The 15223-nt window shown below is 40.3% G+C and overlaps 1 long non-coding RNA gene and 1 pseudogene across 3 annotated transcripts in view; one reads left to right on the top strand and one right to left on the bottom strand.

The window, feature by feature from the left end:
• The window catches only part of LOC139359156 (uncharacterized), a 39804-nt gene that overhangs the window by 21344 nt on the left and 3237 nt on the right, over positions 1-15223 (bottom strand). The window contains exons 2-5 of one of the 3 annotated variants that reach the window (XR_011614967.1): positions 13879-13972; positions 11633-11717; positions 8269-8409; positions 8072-8184 (exon numbers count right to left, since the gene is read on the bottom strand). This is a non-coding gene — a long non-coding RNA (uncharacterized lncRNA). Of the gene's footprint in view, positions 1-8071; positions 8185-8268; positions 8410-11632; positions 13973-15223 lie in introns of all 3 variants that reach the window. The other 2 variants (XR_011614968.1, XR_011614969.1) reach the window with 2 other exon arrangements.
• On the top strand, positions 101-386 carry LOC105490333 (high mobility group protein HMG-I/HMG-Y-like; annotated as a pseudogene).

Genomic DNA, 15223 nt, shown 5'->3' with positions numbered 1-15223 from the left:
AGAACCAGCTGAGTCCTGTAATTGGGACCCCGAGCCAGCTATTTTTCCAAGAAGGCCCTCCCAGCCGTCACTCCTCCACCTGCCCCTTAGAGGAGGGAAGATGAGCGAGTCGCGCTCCAAGTCCAGCCAGCCCTTGGCTTCCAAGCAGGAAAAGGACGTCACTGAGAAGCGGGGCCAGGGCAGGCCGCACAAGCAGCCTCCGAAGGAGCCCAGCGAAGTGCCAACACCTTAGAGACCTCTGGGCGACCAAAGGGAAGCAAAAACAAGGACGCTGCCAAGACCTAGAAACCACCACAACTCCAGGAAGGAAACCAAGGGGCAGACCCACAAAACTGGAGGGGGAGGAAGAGGAGGGCATCTTGCAGGAGTCCTCGGAGGAGCAGTGACCCGTGCGTGCCGCCTGCCCCTGCCTGGAGGAGCAGCTTCCTTCTGACACTGGACAGCTTTGCTCCGCCCCCACTGCCCCCGCCCCAGGCCCACCATCACCACCGCCTCTGGCCGCCACCCCCATCTTCCACCTGTGCCCTCTCACCACACTACACAGCACACCGGCCGCTGCAGGGCGCCCATGGGCTGAGTGGGGAGCAGTTTTTACCCGGCCTCAGTTCCCAGCTTCCCCCGCCCACCCACATACACACATGCCCTCCTGGACAAGGCTCATGTCCCACTTAGCCACACCCCGCACCTGCTGCATCCCCACTCTCTTGGTGGGGGGAATATTGCTCTCTGGGCTTTTGGTTTGGGGGCACCCTCTCTGCTCCTTCACTGTTCCCTCTGGCTTCCCATAGTGGGGCCTGGGAGGCTGCTCCTGGCCTGAAAAGGGGCCAGAGCCCCATCTCATCCTGGCATACCCTACCCTACTGCCCTGACAGCAGCCGGTGTGGTCAGTGGAGGGGGTGCTGGCCCCCAGGATTCCCCCGGCCACACTGTCACCACGTGGGGTTCACACCTTTCATCTTGCCCCACCTTCCCTAGTCCCTGCACTAGGTTGGACAGCCCGCTTCGGCTACAGGAAGGCAGGAGGGGTGAGTCTGCTATTCCCTCTTCACTGTGGCCACAGTCCCCTTGCCCTCTGCCTGGGATCTGAGTACATATTGTGGTGATGGAGATGCAGTCACTTACTGTCTAGGTGAGGCCCATGAGCCCTGTGGCTGCCACCTGAGGTGGGCTGGGGCTGCTCCCCTAACCTACTTCTGCCACTGGCCATTTCCCCCTCCTCATGTGGGGCACCAATAACAAGGAGCTCACCCTGCCCGCTCCCAACCTCCCTGCCCCGCAAGGTTCTGGTTCCATTTTTCCTCTGTTCACAAACTACCTCTGGACAGTTGTGTTGTTTTTTGTTCAGTGTTGCATTCTTCAACATCCGTCATTGCTGCTGCTACCAGTGCCAACTGTTCATCCTCATTGCCTCCTGTTCTGCTCGCGATCTCCTCCCCCAAGATACTCTTCCTGGGGAAGAGGAGCTGGAGGATGGCAGGCTGGGTGACCAAATACCCCAGTGCCAGGGAAGGTGGTGCCCTGCCTGTAGGATGTTGCAGCAGAGTGAGCAAGGGGGCACAAATCGACCATAAAGGGTGTAGGGGCCACCTTCCCCCCTGTTCTGTTGGGGAGGGGTAGCCATGACTTGTCGCAGCCTGGAGCTCCCCCTCTGGTTTCCTATTTGCAGTTACTTGAATTAAAAAAAAAAAAAAAAAAAAAAAAAATCCTTTTCTGAAAAAAAAAGAAAGAAAGAAAGAAAAAGAACCAGCTGAATTGATTTACATACTGAAAATGTTCAAGTTTGGTTCAAATTTTCACTTAAAAGAGCTTTTTAGATTTACAAAATGTCACAAATTATTTCAGAATTTAAAATAGAACCAGAATCTGGGCAGTATTATCAGTACATAATCTCATCAGATGTAACTCTGAGAGTTCTATGAAGACACTTAAAAATATTTCATTACCTAAGAAGGGATACATTATATAATCATTGTCCCAGCTTCACAGTGCAGTCTGTTACACTTCTTGTCCTGGATGGTAATTTAATTTAATAATTTAATAATAACTATAATGTGCAAATTTTGCTATAGCTTATAGCTGATGTGGAATAGAAAAATGAAAGAGATACTTTAAAATGAAATAAGAAGAATGAACACCGGCCAAGTTTACTGACTCAAAAGTAATATGAAACTCTGGTTCATTTCAGAGCATATTTTACTCTGGATCTGAAAGTCATAGACATATCTTGGCAATTTACCTTTCACTCCTACAAAAATAAATGAATAGATTACTGAGAATCCTGAGCAAAAGCTGTGGTGAAAGGTACTTTCAAATTGTCATTAAATGGAGCAAAGATATTGCTGAGAAACACTGAAGCACTGGGTCTCCTCTTTTTTCTTGGTGAAATGTCATCTTGCTGACTCTAAATTTGGTTCAAGAAACAAAGTAGCCTGACCTTTGTTCCTATACCCAGAAAGGTAAACATCAAGTAGAGCGAGGTGCAAGATCATTCTGTAGACTGTGGAAAGCTCAAGTTAAGGCTGGGCCTCCTCTGAAGGCTGGGATCATGACACAGCTCAAAATGGAGCTTCTCCATTCTAGCAAGCCCCACCATGTTCACACATTCATTTCCAGGAATCTGTGTCCCCATCCCCATCCTAAACATCCTAAACACTCCAGCTAAGACACTGGCATTGGAGGTCAAGAGTAAACATGGCTGACATGTTGCATCTGCTTGCCTTAAGTTTACTTTTGTTAAGTGTCAATGTCATGAATCTTGCAGTGCATGTGTGGGTAGGTGTGACTTCTTCCCGTCCAGCTCAGCAAGCACCCATGACAAACTAGAACTTCAACAGAACCCAGACAGCGAGTGTGTGCCTTTGCAAGGATTTGTCTTGCTGTTGCTTTAAATTGTTGATGGAGACAACAAAACATAATTTTTACCCAGATGTTTATGACCTGGTTGAATGTCCATTATTTTTTATATGGACTCTTGTAGCTCTTCTTCCATAATAAGTATGTCATGGCTTCCACTCACAATGCAAATTACCCAGGGAACCCAGACTTAGGGAGTGTGGTCAAGGATTTGTCAGCTCCAATTCTGGACCACAAAACACACAGCAGCTCATATTCAGAAAACAGTGTGCACATCAGCAGTTTTCTCTCTTCTTTGGCCCGTTAACAAATGCTATGGATGAGATCTTCTAAAATTGAGATCTAGTTATGGCACTTGCAATAAAAGGTGAAAAATGAGATAATTGCCTAAATCTTACTGATCCATTTTTCCCCTGGTTGTTTTCAAGGCTAGTGTGATTGCATTCTGGTATGAATGGTGGCATAGTACAGTCAGCAAAGGAGCAGGTGAAGGCCCACTCTGCCATTACTATAGTGTTATTCAGTGTGGAAAGAAGAGAAGGACATTTTCCTCCTTTAAGTTATTCTCAACAGTTGGAAAAATGATATTCTTTTTTTTTTTTTTTTTTTTTTGAGAAGGAGTCTTGCTCTGTCACCCAGGCTAGAGTGCAGTGGTGCACTCTCGGCTCACTGCAACCTCTGCCTCCCGGGTTCAAGTGATTCTTCTACCTCAGCCTCCTGAGTAGCTGGGATTACAGGTGCCCACCACCGTGCCCAGCTAATTTTTGTGTTTTTAGTAGAGACAGGGTTTCACCATCTTGACCAGGCTGGTCTCACACTCCTGCCCTCGTGATCCACCTGCCTCAGCCTCCCAAAGTGCTGGGATTACAGGCATGAGCCACTGTGCCCAGCCGGAAAAATGATATTATTAATAGCTATGTATACTAATACTAAAACTAGGAAACTAGAATGATACTCCAAAAACTCTAGCAGTGCCTGAATTAGGTTAATCAATATTGCAATTTGCTTTCATATCTCTATTTTTAATATACTCTGTAATAAGATCAAGTTATATGATTTATAAAATAAGTATGCTAATATATATATTACATATGAAAATTATGTTCTCAAAGTAATGGAATCAAAATTCCATATTCATCCATATGTATATACCCATATATATACACATATATATTTAGTTAGCTAGTTAGTATGTTAAGATTTTCTTACCAGAATAGTAGAAATGCATGCAACATCTTCAATATTAACAAACAGAATAAATACCCTAATTTTAATGCTATCATTGATATTGTCATTTTAACTTTTGTTTCAGTTATTTACATGTATGTAATTGCTTCACAAATCCTTTTTTTTTTTTTTTTTTTCAAGATGAAATCTCACTCTGCTGCCCAGGATGGAGTGCAGTGCCAAGATCTCGGCTCACTGCAGCCTCTGCCTCTCGCGTTCAAGCGATTCTCCTGCCTCATCCTCCTGAGTAGCTGGGATTACAGGTGCGCACCACCACACCTGGTTAATTTTTGTATTTTTAGTAGAGACGAGGTTTCACCATGTTGGTCAGGCTGGTCTGGAACTCCTGACCTCAGGTGATCCGCCCACACCGGCCTCCCAAAGTGCTGGGATTACAAGCATGAGCCACCCCACCCAGCCCACAAATCCATTTTTAAAGGTTATTTTCTAACTATGTTGATGCTTTATGTCATGCCTAGTGAATTTAATTGAATTTAGTTGATTTTTTTCTATTTTATACATATTTTAAATATGTGGTATGTTTATATTTATTTCTCAGTAATGTTTATGTAGCATTCTGAAAATCCAAAATATACCTAACACAATGATCTCACAATTAGGAACTTATTGGTCAGAAATTTTCTTTTTCTTTTTTTTTTTTTTAAGATTGAGTCTCGCTCTGTCGCCCAGACTGGAGTGCAGTGGTGCTATCTTGGCTCACTGCAAGCTCTGCCTCCCAGGTTCACACCATTCTCCTGCCTCAGCCTCCTGAGTAGCCGGGACTACAGGCACCCACCACCACGCCTGGCTAATTTTTTGTATGTTTTAGTAGAGACAGAGTTTCACCGTGCTAGCCAGGATGGTCGCGATCTCCTGACCTCGTGATCTGCCTCAGCCTCCCAAAGTGCTGGGATTATAGGAGTGAGCCACTGCACCCGGCCAGAAATTTTCATTTTTAAAAGTATTAAAAATGGATTTTCCCCCTTATTAAACATTCAGAAAACAAAGTGAAAAAAAGAAATAAAAGAAAATGTCTGGCTTCACTTGCCTAAGATAACGTTTAGTTGTATATTCTTCAAACCTTCTGCGCTCATAAAGAAAAATGTATTTTTAAAGTAAGTTGTTCTATAAGGCTATTCTATATTTGTCTTTTTTATCAATACATCATAAACACCTCTTCAAGTCACATAAACTTACCTCATCATTTTATTGACTGATATTCCACTGTACAGCTATACAATAGTTCATTTAATCAATGCCTTATTGATTAGACATTTGAGTTGTTTACAAATTTACATTACAATTAATAATGCTATGACAATCTCAAAGTTTATCTTTGCAACGTTGTCAAAATATTATATTAAGAAAAATCCCTGGTAGTATTAATGGAATCACTGTTCCAAAACATATTTTTAGAAGTTTTTGATGGATTTGTCTTCCAACTAATTTGTCTTCCAGAAGCATTGTTTCACTTTTAAAAACTCGTACTGGCTGGGCGCAGTGGCTCACGCCTGTAATCTCAGCACTTTGGAAGGCTGAGGCAGGCAGATCACGAGGTCAGGAGATCCAGACCATCCTGGCTGACACGGTGAAACCCTGTCTTCACTAAAAATACAAAAAATTAGCCGGGCATGGTGGTGGGCGCCTGTACTCCCAGCAACTCGGGAGGCTGAGGCAGGAGAATGGCGTGAACCCGGGAGGCAGAGCTTGCAGTGAACCAAGATAGCGCCACTGCACTCCAGTCTGGGCGACAGAGCGAAACTCTGTCTCAAAAAGCAAAACAAAACAAAACAAAAAACAAACGAAAAAAAACCCACCTATTAATAGCTTATGAAACTGTCGTTTGTCCAAAACCTTTATAACACTAAATATCATCATGTTTTTCAATATTTGCTAAAAGAAAAAGTAAGACAGGCAGAATGAAGACTTGCGCCCTCTCAAAGCATCCCTGACATCAGAAGGCAGCAGGGATTTTAGTGTGCTGTGACAGCAATCATAAATTATTAAAGGACAAAGAGAAAGATCAAGTAAATTTCAAGTGAAAACATCAAGTAGATACGAATTCCAAGAATGATATTAGATAAATAAATGGGGATGAAAAATGAATGATGGACCAAAGTAAAGGAAGAAAAGCTGGAAGAAAGAGAAAGTGGGGGAAATGACACAAAACACAAAAGACTAGAAAAGAAGAAAAGAAAATTGAAATTGTCTATCGATATAAAAAGGAGAAGCAGGAAAGAAAAGAGAGTTGAGAAAGAAGGGGGCAGTGACAGAGCGTATGGCACTAGCATGTCTTCAGAAATTAACTTTGTTAAAATGATTTTTTAATTATACAAAAATTGATAGAGTTAAGATTTAGTAAAATTAAGTAGTTGGCACGAGATCATGGCAATAATTGTAACTATTCTAAATTAAGATTATGAAATTTGATAAAAAGATAGGGATTTCTCCTATGAAAAAACCCACAAAATTCCTCAGTAAAAAGGCAGAAATGTAAAAAACTTACAGGAAAATAAATAAAGACATATTAATACTGTTTTATTGGATAAATACTTGTCTAGAAATAATACAGTTTGTTAAATTGCAATAATTACTTTTAGACACTAGGCTACACTTAATATACTGAAAAAGTAAAACACAAATGGTATTAGAGCTATAAAAAGTCCATTTTGTTTCAGAACATGTCTGACTTCTCCCAATATGTTTACGTACTTAAAGAACCTGGGCTATTAGCTTTTATTATCACAAAATCAGATTAAATTAAATAAAATGAAGAAAATGGAATAGGTCTATAGAAAGGTAAAAACATTATAATATTTCAATGAAACATCAAAATCTGTTGCTTTACAACAAATCATTTAGCAGATCACCTTGCACTGGTACTAAGAAGTTAGAGTGAAAAATTAATGTGAAACCTTTAAAAATTAAAATGTTATGTAAAGCCAAAAGTTACTATGGCCATGGAATAAATTTCAAAGACAAATGAGCAAAGTTTGTTACACAAAATAACTGAGCTGAACAAAATAGAAAAGGAAGTGGCTACATAGTCATTGCATGAAAACATTGATTATTATTATGATGATGATGATTATTTTTGAGACAGAGTTTCGCTCTTGTGGCCCAGGTTGGAGTGCAATGGTGTGATCTTTGCTCACTGTAACCTCTGCCTCCCGGATTCAAGCAATTCTCCTGCCTCAGCCTCCCGAGTAGCTGGGATTATTACAGGTGCCCACCACCACGTCCAGCTAATTTTTTGTATTTTTAGTAGAGATGGGGTTTCACCATGTTGGCCAGGCTGGTAGCGAACTCCTGATCTCAGGCGATCCATCCACCTTGGCCTCCCAAAGTACTGGGATTATAGGCATGAACCACCATGCCCGGCCAAAAACACTGATAATTAATGGTGGCCTTTTGGAACTCTAAAATAAATTTTCACTGCATTGCTCATTAGTTTCATTATAGCAAAGAGAAATGCTTTGAAATAATTCAAGTTTAGCTATAAAAATTAAGACTCTGAAGACCATCTGAAACATCTATCATATTTGATAGCTGCAGGAATATTTTGAAGCATTCTTATCTATTATCTAATATATTTGTTACACTATTAAAATACCACAGAAATACTATTTAACTTGAAACACGGTCCTATCCCCATGAATGATGATTTATAATATCATAGGTAGAGTTAACAAGAAAATCGTGCAGAATCTGTACATAAATGGCACTGAATCAGTTAGAGAACTGCTATTTCTGAGTCAGTACCAAGTGACCCATACATTTAAGGAGGCCTGTCCCAGCTGAAAAACCAGTGTCCTAGCAAAAACAAGAATGTGTAACTGTTCGAAACAGAAGCGTCATGCTACATGAGTTGAGATCATTCAATGACAAAACACATAAAGCTTTTTGTTGTGAAATAATGTAAAACTGGCTGATTTCTGAAGATAGAAAATAAAAGCAAGGAAAATCGCAGAATACAATCTGGCATACTGACCTGTGTGGTAGATTGCATTATTGTTCTGAACTGGTCATTCTCTCTTACTTTTAGTTTCTAAATAATTTGGAAGATTATATAAGCCCATCTGCAGACAAGTGATTTACAGTGTCCTGTGAAGGATAAGCATATACATCCAGGCTCTGTTGACACCAGGTCTGGGTAGGTGACTTGCCTTGGTGTAGGAGTATACTTACTTGTGTTAACGTATGCCAGGTGGAACAGAAGCTGTAAGATCCACTGTGTGTTTTCACCAGCTCCCTTGATTTTTCCCAAATAAATCCAAATTTGTGATGCTTGGCACATCTCAAATAAGAGGTTCTCCTTTAACCTGGGTCCTGGAATGAGAAAAGCTGTGAAACAGAGCAGCAGAGAAGCCAAACTGCAATGGTTGACATATAACATGAGAGAAAACTGAGTATTTTGGAACTCACTGCCTTACAAAACGTAAGCATGGGCTATTAAAACTCACTGCTAATACTTTCCGGTTGTGTCTTGTCACCCTCACCAGCCTCTTTTTCTTTCTTCCCCCCCACTTTTTTTTTTTTTTTTTGAGACAGAGTCTCGCTCTGTCGCCCAGGCTGGAGTGAGTGGCACCATCTCGGCTCACTGCAAGCTCCACTTCCGGGGTTCACGCCATTCTCCTGCCTCAGCCTCCCGAGTAGCTGGGACTACAGGTGCCCGCCACCTCGCCCGGCTAGTTTTTTGTAGTTTTAGTACAGACGGAGTTTCACCACGTTAGCCAGGATGGTCTCGATCTCCTGACCTTGTGATCTGCCCGCCTCGGCCTCCCAAAGTGCTGGGATTACAGGCGTGAGCCACCGCAACCTGCCCACGAGCCACTTTTTCAAACCATGCGTATGACAATTATCCTGAAATGAAAGTCTGCTTTTTATGTAACTCAAACTTCTGCTTTTGAGATTTTAATGTATACGCATAGGTTTCAGTCAGAGATATGAGTCATGAACACTCAGATCCAAATATATACAGCTCAAAAATAGACTGGCTACAACTTGTAAGGAGATTAAAATCTCCCTTTCTCTTGCACTAACTGTCAACAGCTATTTCTTGGACAGCCTTCAAGGCTGCACACTCGTACTTCTAAAGAAAACCGTCTGTTGCAGTCACTGTCATGCGTCTACCCATCCCTCTCAGTCTGCTGTTCAAAATGTCACAGACCTGCCTCTGATTCTCCCACAACGTCTGACCCCAAGTGGTGGGGAGCTACTCCCCGACTTTGTGTCACTTAGTTACCCAGGCCCAGAAACAGTTCTCCTTGAGTTTAAAGGCTCATAAAGTTTCTATTGAAGAGTTTAATCAGCTTTGGCCTTGAGAAACTTTTTACACTGAAATGGAAAAGTTCCCTTGTCCTCCTCACATGGCCTGTGATAGGGTGTGATTTGCTTCTTCAGTGCCTGGTCGCTCAAACCTCTAGGGGAGCACACAGACGGGCAGGCTGTGGGGCTCCCACCCCGAGACAGTGTCTAGGGGTGAATGTTTACAGCTCCTGAAGCCCCAGGGGGCATGCTACAGGGTGCTCTTTTAGTTTAGCCGCCTGTAGGCAACTTGTGTTGGTCAGCTCAAGGAGATCCCTGCCTTATCACAAGGACAAAGGTATTCCTGTATCCCAGGTTCTTGCCTTGGTGTACCACAATCAGATCACACGTGGGCTTGGAGAATGAGCATAAGGTTTCATTGAGTAGAAGTAGCTCTCAGCAGATAGGGGAGCCAGAAAGAAGATGATTTTCCCCTGGAGTTGGGCCACTCCGCATCCTGGGTTCTCCTCCGGCTGCCCCAGCCAAACTCTGCATGGTTCTGCTTCTGTCCATCAGCAACCTGCAGGCGTCATTCTGCTTCTGCCCGTTGGTGGTCGGTGGCCTGCTGGCGTGCCAGTACCTGTCTCTCCACATCCCCTGTGTTACTCTTCTGATGTTCCTCTCCTGCCGTCCAGCCACCTATGTGTCTGACTGCTAGGGTCTCATGGATTTTTAGGCACAGGACGGGGGTGTGGCAGGTCAGGGTGGTCTCATCTGTCCTCACCTAGGTCCGTGGGGGTGGAGCCCTAGCCAGGGACTACACCCTCCTCTACCCAGCACTTTCCTTCTCCCTTCAGTATCATTTAAAGGGACCACGTTCTTCCCTTCCCGCACTTCCATAATCCCTTCCCGCACTTCCATAATCCCTTCCCAGCACTTCCATGTCGACACTACATGTTTAAATGAGAAAAAAAAAAATCAAGGGGAAACATTAATTTTTCTAATAAAGTAAAACATTAAAGGAATTTTTTTGAAATTAATTAGCTACATACCTTGCTTTAATATTAACTTTCCTTTGGAGGAACCAGTGAAAAGTGGCCCATACTAGCAAGTGTAATTTGAAAAAAAGAAAACATATTGGCATTTCTAAAAAATAATAATAACTCACTAAATTCTAAGTATTGTGTTCTATATTTTGCATACCTTAACTCATTTATTTCTTAAAACATTCCTATCATTTACATCTTAATTTTTACCCTCATGTTTTAGACCGGGAAAAAGAAGTATAAATAATTTACAGTCCGGGCATGGTGGCTCACGCCTGTAATCCCAGCACTTTGGGAGGCTGTCTGAGGCGGGCGGATCACCTGAGGTGGAGAGTTGGAGACCAGCCTGACCAACATTGAGAAACCCCGTCTATACTAAAAATACAAAATTAGCTGGGCATGGTGGTGCATGACTGTAATCCCAGCTACTTGGGAGACTGAGGCAGGAGAATCACTTGAACCAGGGAGGCGGAGGCTGTGGTAAGCCGAGCCATTGTACTCCAGCCTGGGCAACAAGAACGAAAACTGTCTCAAAAAAAGAAAAAGAATTTACACAGCTTACCAAAGGTCATAAGATCATACAATGACCAAACAGAAAGAGATCAGAGCCCACAGTTTCTAGACCCAGAAGGCCCCTTAATGTTATACTATGTGGTCTTTACATAATCAGAAGGTTATTAATATTCAGAATCGTTGACATTTAGAACTATAGTAATTTCAGGTGCAGTGAGCCCACATGTTGTACAGTTAAGAAACACAGGACCATTCAGACCTTTAGCAGTTCTTGTAACACATTCCTGAATACTAAAAAAGCTGAGAAGAAAAAAATAGAGACAGGAAACTTTTAAACATCAATTAAAAAAAAAATAAATGTTAGGGATTTTTTTTTTTTAAACAAGCATTTCAGTCACTGATGAGAAGCCTCAGGCCCATAAAGGTAGCTGTTACCATAGAAAAGATTGTTCGATCTAAGAATAGAATTTGGATTAACCAGGACCTCTAGCATAAAGTTCAATGTTCTTTCATCACAGCATGGTGTTCAACTGAATTTTAAAGTCACAAATTTAAAGTTATAGTTTAACACATCACCTGTACCAATTTACATACAAATGGAGGCACAAGAAGAACCCTTGGCTTGCAGACAGTCTTATAAAACATAGTGCTGAAGGGGGAAAAAAAAAGGAACCTTGAACATCATCAAAGAAATAAACGAATAAGAAAGGGGATGGATGTTGTGGAAATGACCTGAGAGCTCTTACTTGGTTTTAACTACAGAAGGAAAGAGTGCACAGGTAAAAGCAGAACTGATGGCTTCCTCATCCTCTTTCTGACTTCTGCATCTCACTGGAGCATGAGAGAAAAACAAAAGCTAGTTTTTTATGCATATGCATTTTTCACAGCCTTATTAAAATATAATTCACATGCCACACAAAATTGACCCATTTAAGGTACAGAATGAAAAAGGCTTTACTATATTCACAGTTATGCAGCAGTCACCAAAATCTCAACTTAGAACATTTTTATTAACCCTTAAATATCTATTTTTCATATTATGTCTATGAATTATGCTATCTGATCTTTTGTCATTGACTCCTTTCACCTAATGTTTTCAAAGTTCATCCATATTGTATTAGGTGTCAATAATTCATTCCTTTTATGACTGAATAATATTCCATTGTATGGATATATCATGTTTTATTTATTCCTTCATCAGTTGATGTATATTTGGATTGTTTCCCCATTTTTGCTGTTATGAATACTGCTACTGTGCACATTTGTATACAAGTTTTTGTGTGGATATGTTTTTATTTTTCTTGAATAGATAAATAGAAGAAAATTTCTGGGTCATCTGATAAGGCTATGTTTAATGTTTTGAAGCACGCCCAAATTGTTTTCCAAAATGGTTGCAACATTTTACATTCCCTCCAGCAATACATGAGTGTTCCAATTTTTTCACACCCTCACAAATTTGTGATTGTCTTTTTTACTATAGCATTTCTAGAGGCTGTGAAGTGGTGTCTTGTTGTGGTTTTGATTTGCGTTTTCTTAATGGCTAATGCTTTTGAGTATCATTTCCTATGCTTACTGGCTATTTGTATATCTTTTTTGGAGAAATGTTCATTTTCAGTTAGTTCATCCTTTTATTATTGAGCTCCTTATCAAATATAGAATTTGCAAATCTTTTGTACCATTTTTATGTTTTCTTTGGCTTTCTTGATGGTATAATTTGCTGCAGAAACATTCTGAATTTTGATGAGGCCTAATTTGTTTTTTCTTCTGTTACTACTGATTTTGATGTGTGTAACAAGCTTTTGCTAGGCCCAAGTTCATAAAAATTTATCTTCTTTTCTGAAAGTTTTTAGTTTTAGCTCTTACATTGAGGTATATAATACATTTTCAGTTAAATTTTGTGTGTGGTAGGAAGAAGGAGCCCAACCTTATTCTTTTGTGTGTGAATATTCGGTTGTTTTATAAACATTTATTGACAAAATAATTCTTTTCCCATTGAATGTTCAATTAACTGCAAATGTGAGAGTTTATTTCTGAACTCAATTCTGTTCCATTGATGTATATGTTGTACGCTAGTACCATATAGGTTTGTAGTAAGTTTCTAAATCAGAAATCATGAGGCCCCAACATTGTTCTTCTTTTTCCATATTACTTTCTCTGTTTTGGTACTCTTGCATTCCTATATGACTTTTGATACTAGCTTGTCAATTTTTTTTTGAAGCTAATGAACTTCATTTTTTATTGACATATAATAATTATACATATGTATGGGGTACAGTGTGATGCTTCCATACATGTATACATTGTATAAGTAAATCATGTTCATTAGCATACTCATCACCTTAAATATTTATCATTGCTTTGTCATGAGAACATTCACGACAAAATCCTCTTTTAGATATGTGAAATATACAATGCATTACTGTTAGCTATAGTCACTCTACTGTGCAAAAGAGCAGCAGTACTTATTTCTCCTGTCTAACTGTAACATTTCACCTGTTGACCACCTTCTCCCCTTCTCCCCATTCTTGTTATTCTCCTCAGTCTCTGGTAACCACTGTTGTACTCTCAACTTGTATCAGTCAATTTTTTTAGATTCCACATATGGGTGATATGTTGTAGTACACATGTCTTTCTGTGCTTGGCTTATTTCACTTTACTAAATGTCCTCCAGGCTCATCCATATTGTCACAAATGACAGGGTTTCATCCTTTTCTGTGGGTGAACACTATTTCATTGCATATAATATTCTCTTTATCCATTCATCTGATGATGAGCATTTGGCTTGATTCCATAATTTGGCTACTGTGAATACTAATGCAACAAACATGACAGTGTAGATGTCCCTCTTCGACATATTGATTTCATTTCTTTTAGACATAAATCCAGTAGTGGGATTGCTAGATCATATGTGTATTAGTTCATTCTCATGCTGCTAATAAAGACATACCAGAGACCGGGTAATCTATAAAGAAAAGAAGTTTAATTGACTCACAGTTCAGCATGGCTGGCGAGGCCTCAGTAAACTTACAATCATGGTGGAAGAAGAAGCAAACACGTCCTTCACATGGCAGCAGCAAGGCGAAGTGCTAAGTAAAGGGGGAAAAGCCCTTTATAAAACCATCAGGTCTAATGAGGACTCGCTAGCACAAGAACAGCAGCATGGGCGTAACCGCCTCCAAGATTCAATTACCTCCCATTGGGTCCCTCACAAGACAGGTGGAGATTATGGGAACAATTCAAGATGAGATTTGGGTGGGCACACAATCAAACTATGTCAATATAATTTACCTTTCTTGGATGTTTAGTTAGGTTGAGCATTTTTTCATATGCTTCTTGGTCGTACGTTGATTTTTCTGTCTATATGATCGGTCTTTTGCTGAAATTAGGGTGTTGAAGTACCCTACTATTATTTTATAGCTCTCTATCACTCCCTTTGGATCTACTAATATTTGCTTCTTTGGGGGAAAAAAGGTCTTTCACCATTAAGTATGATGTTAGCTATAGGTTTTTTATAAATGCCCTTTATTGGATTGAGGAAACTCCTTTCTATTTCTAGTTTGTTGGACGTTTTTATTAGAAAAGGATGTTTCATTTTGACAAATGATTTTTCTGTATCTATTAAGATGATAATTTGTTTTTTGTCTTAAACTTTTTTATTTTTTATTTTTTAAGGTTAGTCAAGTAAAGCAGTGGGAGTGGAGAAGGAACAAAGAAATCTGTAACTGGTTGTCATCAATTATTTGTGTCACTACTGCACTTGGACCAGCCAATCATGGTGTATAATGCCTTTTATATGCCCCTAGATTATGTTGGCTAGTAATTTTTATTTGTAATATTTGCAGCATTTTTATTTCTATATTTGCAAGAGATATTGACCTGTAGTTTTATTTTACTGTGAGGATTTTGTGTGGTTTGATTTCAGGGTAATACTCACCTCACAGAATAAATTGTTAAGTGTTCCTCCTCTTTTATCTTTTGTAAGAGTTTGTAAAAAAATTATATTGATTCTCCCTTAAATGTTTGGTATAATTCACCAGTGAATCTATACAGGCGTGGACCATTCTAGGAAGTTTCTATGAGGAACCAAAACTGATCAGCAAGAAAACAATAATCCCATGTAAAAGTGGGAAAATGACATGAATAGACATTTCTCAAAAGAAGAATGTACAAATGGCCAAAAACATGAAAAAATGCTCAACATCACTAATCATCAGGGAATTCCAAATTACAACCACAATGAAATACCACCTTACCACAGCCAGTGTAGGCATTACTAAAACATCAAAAAGCAACAGATGTTGGTGTGGATGTGGTGAAAAGGGAACGCTTATACATGC

This window comes from Macaca nemestrina, chromosome 16 (assembly GCF_043159975.1).
Source record: "Macaca nemestrina isolate mMacNem1 chromosome 16, mMacNem.hap1, whole genome shotgun sequence".
NCBI classification, from domain to species: domain Eukaryota; kingdom Metazoa; phylum Chordata; class Mammalia; order Primates; family Cercopithecidae; genus Macaca; species Macaca nemestrina.
This window is presented reverse-complemented; position numbering and strand designations above follow the sequence as displayed.